We start from the raw sequence: 12,181 nt of genomic DNA, 5'->3' as shown, positions 1-12,181 counted from the left end.
GAAAAACAATGTTAGAAGCACAGGTGTATTGCTGCCAGATGGGAAATTCATGAAAGCTATTGATGAAGAAGGCTATAAGTACCTTCGGATACTAGAAAGTGATAAGATTAAAGAAAATGAAATGAAACTTCAATTTGTAAAAGAGTACAAACGTAGTGTAAGGTTAATACTGAACTCTAAACTAAATGGTAAAAACAAGACAAAAGCAATAAACACTTGGGCAGTTGCAGTTTTAAGGTATGGGGCTGGTATTTTGAAATGGAATATAGAAGAAATAAAGGAATTAGATAGAAAGACCAGAAAATTACTTACTATGCATAAGGGTTTGCATCTAAAAAGTAGAAAGGATGGTGGAAGAGGATTGATGAGCTGCGAAGGTGTTATCAAAAGTGAAGAGAACGGCCTGGGATGGTACCTCAAACATTCTAATGAGAGATTGTTGTAAGGTGTCAAAGATGTCGGTATTTTGGAATTTGAAAAAGGTTGTAGTAAAGATGACTTTAAAAAATCGATGAGAGAAAAGAGAATGGAGGCCTGGATAGGGAAACAAATGTACAGTCAGTTTGTTAGTGATATGCCTGTAACAACGGATAAAGACAAAACCTGGAGTTGGATGAGAAAGTCTGATCTGAAAATAACTACAGAAGCGTTGATATGCGCTGCTCAAGAGCAAGGTTTCAGAACAAACTATATAAAGTATAACATTGATAAGTCAGCTGATTCCCCGGCATGTAGATTATGTAAAGAAAGAGGAGAAACTGTGAGTCATATAGTTTGTGAGTACAAGAAGCTGGCTCAGACGCATTGTAAGAGGAGACACAATAATGTCGCAAAAATGATTCATTGGAAACTGTGAAAAGTTTATGCCTGAAAGGTCTGATCAATGGTACGAACACAGCCCAGAAACAGTTTCGGAAAATACCACTCATAAGCTTCTTTGGGACATGAATATTCAATGTGATCACACCATCGAAGCAAGAAGACCCGATATTGTCATTATTGATAAGATTGAGAAGTCTGCAATAATTATTGATGTTGCCATCCCTGGAGACAAGAGAAATGATGAAAAAGAGAAAGAAAAAATTAAAAAATATCAGGACATCAAACGGGAAACCCAAAGGCTTTGGAGTCTTCGAAAAGTTTCTGTGGTACCTGTTATTGTAGGAGCCTTGGAAGTGTAACACAAAAAAATTAAGAAATTTATGAAACAAATTGGAATAGAGCTAAAGATCCACTTTACACACACAAAAAAAAACACATTATTAGGGACAGCCAGGTTATTGAGGTAAGTAATAGAGTACTGAGTAGGAACAGAACGAGGAACCTTTGATTATTGGCAATAATCAGCTTCCCCGCTTTACACGTCGGTTTACAATCTACCAGTGATTTGAACAGCAAATTTACATAATAATAATAATAATGATAATAATAATAATAATAATAATAATAATAATAATAATAAATGATAATGATGATAATAAAATTGTGATAATGATGATAATAAAATCATGATAATGATAATAAGAATTCTACTACTACTACCTCAACTACAACAACAACTACTACTAGTGCCTCTGCCTCCATTTATTGCTTAATCCAGAATGTATTAATATGTTCCACTGTGAGTTTCGTTTGTTCTTAGTTGTTCTTAACTAGTTGCTAAGCTAAGCTCAGATGGTACCGTCTGCTATATTTAAATTATCATATAACTTTTAAAATTGATGCACATTTTTGGCACGTTATTTGGCAGATCGTTCCATGTTTCAGTGTTTGGGAAACTGAACTTTTTTTTTACATCTTTCTCGCCTCTTTATACTTTCATTTTTTTTACTGTTCTCTCGTCCTTCTTGTGTTCAAAATTATGAAGTCATCATGTCTAACTTCACCCATCCTGTAACACAGTTGTGTACATCATAATCATGTTACCCCTTTTTCCTCTATTTTCAAAGTAGTAAGTCCTATTTTCTGGAGATTTTTTATGTAGTTCATATCTCTTAGAGTAGGTGCCCATCTTGTGGCTGCTCCTTGAACTTTTTCCAGTTTATATATATCTTTATTTTTTTAAGTGTGAACTCCATACCACTGCCCCATACCCTAGACTAGGTCTAATGATGGCAGTATTGATCTTCTTTACCATATCTTCGTACCCTAGACTAGGTCTAATGATGGCAGTATTGATCTTCTTTACCATATCTTGTGTGTGTTTGTGTATTTGTAGGTGTGCACACATACACACATATATGTATATATAAGCACACACACACATACACACACACACACACACACACACACACACACACACACACACACACACACACACACACACACACACACACACACATATATATATATATATATATATATATATATATATATATATATATATATATATATATAATTGTGTGTGTGTGTATTTGTAGGTACACACACACACACACACACATACACACACACACACACACACACACACACACACACACACACACACACACACACACACACACACACACACACAAATACAAACACACACACACACACACACACACACACACACAGGTTAATGGTAAAACTTTACCGTGTTGATACTATGTTAGAAAAACCCACAATGCACAAACTATGCAGACAGGGACATTTTATCTTGGGGGGGGGGGGGGTCTAAGGCGGGTAGGCGAAGGAAGTGGACGAAGATTTAGGAGAAAAACTGCTCATTCATTTTAAAGCTATAACCGGATCTACTTAGGCATAATTTAGTTTTGAAAAAACTTTGAGGGGTGTAAACATAATCTTGAAGGGCCTGTATGCAGAGTTATAGTGAAACATTGTTAAAAGGAATGATGAAAAGAATAAAATTTTCTTCTAGGTGTGGGCTTAGAAGTCTTAGAAGTGTTTTTTAGAATCCGGCCTTACGAACAGCAAAAATATAGTCATTTACTCTATGGCCATAAGCTTTAGTGTTAACAATTTAAGTTATCCCTAAACAATTTGAGTTTTCTTTGACAACATGGCTTTGAAATTCCAGTCATTACAGTCAAATGGCTCATATCATAGATCTGACTTATATGCCATCACAGAGCTAAGCTGATTCCCCAACCATCCTACTCTGACTCTTGCATCGCCGTCCTTCATTTAGCAAATGAAAGGCAATAACGTGCGTTTCGAGGCAGAGCCATCTGGCCGAGGGAGCCGCAAGCCTCCCGGCGCACGCGCAGGAGCGGCCGCTCGCTTGGCGCTATGGCGTTAGTGTTTCTGTAACTGTGTGCCTTCGTGTTCCCAAGGGCGTGTGTATTGCGCGTGTGGCTCTACTTTTGAAACCTAAACGTTTGTGTCGCGATGTGTCAGTTTGTGAAACCGATGCGGACTCTTTCGGCGTGCATCGAAGAGCCGTGAAAAACGCCACACAACACTGAAGACCAAAGCGGAGATCATAATTTAGCGGCCGAGGAGGACGTCGCGCAGGGAATCGGACGCGGCCGAGGTGTTCGGAGCCTCCTTCGAAATTAAGATCTTATTTCGGCCCAGCGCCTTCGGCCAAATGCCCCGAGGCTCCGTGTGCAGGGCGCGGGGCTGCAACGCCACCAAGGACACGCATCCCGAACTGCGCTTCCATTCCTTCCCCAACAGTAAAGAGAGGTAATGCTGACGAATAAAGGTTATAATAAAAGTAGCGGAGGGGCACAAGGGTTCTGTGACGTCACATCCGACTTTACTGACCAAAATTCATTTCAATGAAGTCGATAACACTACGTAATTGTTATTTTATTAGGTCGCAGTGATTCACATATGAGTCATTTTCATGATAAAGTTCTCAACATTATGTGGAATGCCTAAGTCAATTCCACTTGATATAACCTCTACGGCGACATGTGGCATGTCACGTTACTAAAACTAAATAAAGTTCCAGTTCTTCCCCGAATGGGAGAAAAGCAGAAGCGGAATTTCATAAGGAGTCTTTGCAGTAACTACTGAATAAATTATATATCATACATAAGTGACATATTAAAGAAAGAAAGAGAGACAGACACAGACACAGACACAGACACAGACACAGACACAGACAGACACAGACACAGACACAGAGACAGACAGAGACAGAGGAGACAGGAGAGAGAGAGAGAGAGAGAGAGAGAGAGAGAGAGAGAGAGAGAGTGTGTGTGTGTGTGTGTGTTGTGTGTGTGTGTGTGTGTGTGTGTGTGTGTGTGTGTGTGTGTGTGTGTGTGTGTGTGTGTGTGTGTGTGTGTGTGTGTGTTGTGTGTGTGTGTGTGAGTGTGATTATTTATCTATCTATCTAACTAATATATATATATATATATATATATATATATATATATATATATATATATATATATGTATGTGTATTTTATATATAATATTGGGATGGTATGATTAATTTTAAAATATGATGTGTATGGGATATATATATATAGTATGTGGGATGTAAAATTATATTATATGGGATGTGTATTAAAATATATATTTTATGGATGTGTATGTATATTATATATATATGTATGTGATGTATATAAAATTTTTAAAAAAATTTTATGGGGTAGTATAATATATATAGGGGGTGTATGTTATATTGTATGTGTATGTATAATATATAATATGTTGTGTATGTTTTAAAATATATATAAAATATATTATATATATATAAAATATAATGTCTGTGTAAAGTATATATTTTAATGTATGTTTTATGTATATATATATATATTTATGTGTATGTATTAATTATATCTTGTTGTGTAAAGTTAAAATTTTTATATATATGGATGTGTATTTTTATATATATATTTTAATGGATGGGGTTTTGTATATAATAAAATATTATGGGAAAGTTTATGATATTTTATTATGGGATGTGTAGGTATATATATTAAAATTTTGTTTTGTGTATGTAAATAAAATATATTGTATGTGTATGTATAATTTATTATTTATGTGTTTATTATATGTATGTGTATGTTTTAATTTTATTATGTGGGAACCGTCTTTTATAGAAAATATATTTTTATCTTAAAATAATATTTTTATGTATTATTTTATGGTTTTTTTATTGTTCTAATATTATTTATATTTATATATATAAATATTATATTTTATATATTCTGGATATATTTGTATTATTTTAATTATATAATAAAATTTTTCTTTTAAAAATCTTTATAAAAATTAAAATTTAAATGGGGGTGTGTGTGTTTTTATAATATATTTTATAATATTATATATATCATTATTTTATATATATTATATTTTTATTGTATGTGTGTTTTTATTGTAAAGTGTTTTAATTAGATTTATATATTTAATTTTTATTTATATTTTTTTTTTTTAATTGTGGGGGTGTGTTTTTTTTTTGGTGTTTTATATTATAAAATTTTATATTTTATATTAAAATCTATTTTTTTTTTATAATTTTATCATATTCCCCCCCCCCTTATATAATATTATTTATTATATATTATATCACCCCCCACATATATACATATTATATTTAATTTTTTTTAATTAAATTTTTAAAACACACACACACACAAACCCCAAAAACCCCCAAAACACCCAAAAAATATTTTATATTATATATATATATATATATATTAAAATATATATATTTTATATATATATATAAAATATAAAGTTATGTGTGGTTGTGTGGTTGGGGTGTGGGTGTGGGTATTATATATTATAATATATATATATATATATATATAATAAAATATATATATTTTATATAATTTAATTTTAATATATATATATATTATAATATTATGTATATTTTGTATATTATATATATGTATAAAGTATATAAATTTTATTTATTATATGTATATTGTATATATATGATATATATTATTTTTGTATTATATGTAATATAAAGTATATTTATAAAATTATTATATGTATATGATATTTTTTAAAAAAAAAATTTTTGTTATATATAATATGTATATAATTAGGTATATATATGGGATTTTATATATATAAGTATATATTTTTATTTATATATATATATATATGTATTTAAATATATAATATTATATATATATATTTTTATTTTATATGGGTTTTATTATTATAATAAGTATATATATTATGTATATTTTTTAAAAAAATGTATATTATATAGATATATAAGGTATATAAAATATATAAAATGTTTTTATTATGGTATATATATATATTGGATATTTATATGTAAATTAAAATATTTATATATATATGTTTAAAATTATGGGATTATATATGTAAAATTTATTATAATATATTTATATGTATATATATATAGGATATAATTTTATATAATTATAAAAGTATATATATATGTTTTATTTTTATATAATATGTTATAATATTTATTATTTATGTTTATATATAAATTTATAATTATATAAAATGTAATTATTATTTAATATATATAAAATTTTTATATAATATATTATAATATATAATATGTAAAAATATTTTTTATATTATATATATATATGATAAAATATAATATATATATATATTTGATATAAAATTTTAATTTATATATAATAAAATAATATATTTGTATATATATGGATATATAATATATATATATATATATATATATATTTCTTTTTTTATGCATTTTTATATTTTTTTAAAATTATATATATATATTATATTTATTTTTAAAAATATTAATTATATTATATTTTATATATAATATATTATTATATTTTAAAAGTTTTTATATAAAAAATATTATATATAAAATGTTTAATTAAAATTATATATAAAATATAAAAAAATATTGTTTTGTTATAATAGATTTTTTATGTATTAAAAGTTTGAGCCGCCCTGACACCAGCAATTTTAAATTTTAGTTTTTCATGTTTGATGCTTTTTGGAGGGGGTAAGTTTGGGAGGGTCCCCCGTTCCTTTCCCCCGGAGAGTGCCGGGGTTAAACCCTTTTTGGTAAACTTTTCTCTCTTTTTTTTATCCGGGCCCTTTGGGGCCAGCACTGACTTGGGCTGGCTTTGGCCAAACCCCGTGGGGTAGGGAAAGGGAAACTAGGTGAAGTTCCTTGCCCAAGGGGAAAACGCGCCCCGGCCCGGGGACTCGAACCCTCGAAATCAGATTGCCGCCCCCCCCCCGGGTTTGAGATTTGGGCCCTTCTGACAGTCTTGAGTCCGATTTCTCTAACATCGGGCCCCCGCGGCCTTTTTGCCTTGTTACAAGGGGCGTTGGCGATCAGGATTTTTTCCCTGATTTTTTGGTAATTTTAGATCAGTGGTTTTGCCGTTTCCTTCCGCCCGGTGTTTTTTCGAGTCACCATCTTATTTTCCCCCGGCTAGGGGTTTAACCCCGGGTAGCTTCAGAGGAACAGGAAAAATCCATGTCGCCAACGCCTTTTAGGGCAGGGACTTGAAAAAAAAAAATAATTATTAATTTTGTTTATATAAAAATTATATAAAAAATTTTATATTAATAAAATAAAAAATAGGGAAAATTATATAATATATATAAATAAAATATTATAATATAGAAAATTTATATATATATTTATATATATTAAATATAATATATATAAATTATAATATATATAAAAAATTTATATTTATATAATATTATATATTATTAAAAATAATAAAATATTATTTAAAATTATATAATTTTAAATTTGATTTTTAATAAAAAAAAATTTTTATATAATATTTTAAATTATTATTTATTATAGATATATATAATATTATATATAAGATATAATTATATAATATATATATAATTATTTAAAAATATTATATATTGGGTTTTTATATATGGTTTTTTATCTATTTATTATTATATATGTATATATTATATATGAATTAAAATATATAATTATAATATATTATATTATATAATGATTTATATGGAATATATTTTTTATATGTTATATAAATATATAAAGTAAAATATATTTTAAATTTTAATATATATATGATATATATATAAATATGTTTTTTAGTATATTTTAATATATGTTTTAAAAATATATATAATAATATATATTTTATATATATATGTATATATTGTTATTTTTTAAATAAATTATATGTATATTTATATAATTTTATAATTTTATTGTAAATATTTTATTAATAAAATAGTTAAAATATATATGTATTAATTTTATATATTATTATATATTTTTATTATTTGTATATTTTATTATATTTTAAATTATATTATATGATATATATATTATATTATATATATATATATAATTATTTAAAAATATATATAATATACAAATATAATATATATATATTATATATATATAAATAATAAAAAAAACAAAAAAAAAATATATGTTATATTTATATATATATTTATATATTTATATAAAATAAAAATATTATAATTTAAATATAAATTTTTATAATATGTATAAAAAATATAATAAATTAAAATTTTTATATTAAAAATAAATTAATTTTTTATATATATATATATATATATATAATATACATATATATATATATATATATATATATATAAAATATATAATAATTATATATATAATATAATATATATATAATATAATATATATATATATGTATATATATATATATATATTATATATATTATATATAATATATATATATTTTATATATAATATAATTATATTATATCTATATATATATATATATCATATATATATATATATATATATATATATATATATATATATATATATATATATATACATATATATATATATATACTATACATATATATATATATATATATATATATATATATATATATACATATATATATATATATACATATATATATATACACACACACACATACACATGCACATTCACATTCACACATGAACGTATGCACATATGTACATTCATCTATACCAGTTTTAAGAGAATATGTTAATCTTTAGCATAATATGAGAAAAATATATACTCGATACTTGTATCTGATCATCCTTATCTAATGATCATATTTCTCATATATATATATATATATATATATATATATATATATATATATATATATATATATATATTATATATATATATATTTTTTTTTTTTTTTTTTTTTTTTTTTTTTTTTTAATATTTTAATTTTTAATGTTTTATTTATTATTAATTATTATTATTATTTTTATTATTATTATTTTTTATTTTTTAAATTATTATTATTATTATTATTATTATTATTAAAAAAAATTTGGGGGTTCATGTTCGAGCCGCCTTTGGTCACAGCTATATTTAAAATTGTATTTTTTTAAATGTGAGTTTCTTGGAGTGAGTATGGGGTAGGGTCCCCATTTTTCCTTTCCACGGAGAGTGTTTTGGTTTTTCCCCTTTTTAGGTAACCCCTTCTCTCTATTTATCCGGGTTTTTGGGCCCAAGCCCCCTGGAATTGGCTGGTTTGGGCCACCCAGTGGCTGGGTTTGGGGGCAATCGGGGGAAATTTTTCCTTCCCCAAAAGGGAAAACAACATGCCGCCCGGGGTGACCCTAATTTTAAGGTTTTAAATTCTATATATTTTTTTGGGTTTATTTGGTCTTTGGTTCATTTGCAAGTGAATTGGGATATCTTTTTAAAGGCTTCTTTATTAGTAAAAAAAGGAGTGACTTTTTAAAAAAGTATTAAATTTTGGGTTGTCTTCTGATACTGAAATTTTTCCCACCCCAAACCCTTCTTTTTGGGCTTTTTCTTCTTTGTATTGATCGTCTTTTTTTTAGAAATTTTTTGGGAAAATAAAAACTTAACAAAATTTGGGTGCCCATTAAGGGGGAAACATTTTTTTTTAAATTATTTTGTTTTTTCCGGGTTTAAAAACTTTTGGGGGAAAAAGTTGGCAGAAAAAGCCCCTAAAATTTCATGATAGATTTTGAAAATTCGAATTTTCCCTTTCAGGGGTTTTTGGGGGGGTAAAGGCACTTGAGGAGCGAAAGTACCTGATTCCCCCAAAAAGAACTCGAGGCTGATTTTGGGGGTGCTGAACCAAAAAGTCCCCGTTTTTTGGTAGCTAGGAATTTCTGTTACTTTTGTGTATATTTTGTTCATATTTAAAACTATTTTATTTTAAAGGGTTTTTTTCCCGGAAATGCCTAAAATGGCCCACAAAATTCTTAAAAATTTTTCCAGTGTATTGATGGAAAAAACAATATACACATATAAGCATGCACACCCACACAAAGCACAAACCCACACACACGCACAAAGGGACCCCCCCTACTCCTACTCCCTAAATCATACTCCCTATCCACACACATATCACACCCCATTCCAAAAAACATACATACACACCATACATACAAAACACAACACACACACATACATACACCACATCAAAACCCCCACATACATACACACCAAGAACATAAAAACAAAACACATCCCTACACACAAAAAACATAACACCCCACATTTTAACAAAAACACACATACATACACACAAACACATACATACCCCACCCTACATAAAAAAACACACATCATACACACACATACATACATAAACCACATTTCATACATAATACATACAACCACAACACCCAAAACACACACAAAACACACCAAAACACACAAAACACCACACACACAAACCACACACAACCCCACTACCCACACACACACACACACACACACACACATACATACCACCCATCATACAAACACACATACCCACACACACAATACATACACACACCCCAAAAACACACACACAAACCCACACACCACACAAAACACACACACAACACACTCACACAAAAAACATACACCCCACACCCTACATTTCACACACACATACATACACACACAATACTACCACAAAATTTCCCCACAAAAAACCTACACACACCATACTAACCCCACACCAACACTACATACACCAAAATACACAATACATTTTCACACACATACACACCCCACACACACACTCACCCCTCACTTACTCACTCACTTTACTCACTCACTCACTCCTCACTCCCCCAAAAAAAACACACACACACCAAAACACAACCCCCACCCACAAACACAACCCACACACACACAAAAACACATACTCATACTTATCCCCATACTATACCCCATACTCCTACTCCCCACACATACTCCCCACAAACATACCCCACACGCATACTACACACATACTACATACACACTACATACATACACCACACATACACACACACATACACCCCACATACCTCCCCAAACACCTACATACACACACACATACATCCCACACACACACACTACATACATACATACATACATACATACACACACACACACACACACACACACACACACACACACACACACACACACACGCACGCACACACACGCACGCACACACACACACACACACACAACACACATGTACTATAAAGTATGGCTCCTGAGAAATCCTGATGTTTCAGAAGTACTTCGTAATAGCAAGTAAATTTTAAAGAGTAGTTACAATCATATAGACTTGGGACATTTTTAGATATGTACTCTTTTGTAACAGAAATGAACAAGGAGCCAACAACAGTCACATTGAAGAGTGATAAAAATGTAAATAGTGACATTGAGACTGCAAAGGGTTTGCAGAAACAAGGAAGCAGCATCGATTTATCAGGTATTTTGTTACTTCCCATCCACAAAAAATAAAGATAATGCTTTTCCATTTTGATTTGTCAGTCAGAAACTTGCTTATACTGCATATTGCTGTGATGTTATTGCATTTACTTTACATCATGTGATGTATTGCAGAGTAACCTTTTTCAGCACAAGATTCTTCAGCTTCAACTGTGTTAAACCAGCGCCTTCCCATTACTAAGAGCAGGAAGAGTATTGACTGGTCTCTGATTCTAGACAATGATATTATTGTTAAAGAAGGTACAGTGCAACATTTTATTCATCCGAGTATGTTCTTTGACATTTTTGAGTGAGTGGACTACTAATATATGCCTTTTTTATTAATTTCTTGCATGTTTATATATATTTTTTAAATGTAGTATTTAAAGCTTATGTATTTTCCAAGTCAATGCAAAATTCATATTCAGTGGCAAGTATGTATTTAAGGAAGAATAAAACAAAAAGGAGGTAAATTATGTAAGTATAAATGTTACAGTGAAATTAAAATTTTGTATGAAATGTTTATATTTACTGTATTACTCTTATTCTTAATTTCTTTTAAACCTGAACAG

The sequence above is a fragment of the Penaeus monodon genome, chromosome 12 (genome assembly GCF_015228065.2).
Source record: "Penaeus monodon isolate SGIC_2016 chromosome 12, NSTDA_Pmon_1, whole genome shotgun sequence".
Classification (NCBI taxonomy): Eukaryota; Metazoa; Arthropoda; class Malacostraca; order Decapoda; family Penaeidae; genus Penaeus; species Penaeus monodon.
The sequence above is the reverse complement of the archived record's forward strand: the minus strand, read 5'-3'. Positions refer to the sequence as shown.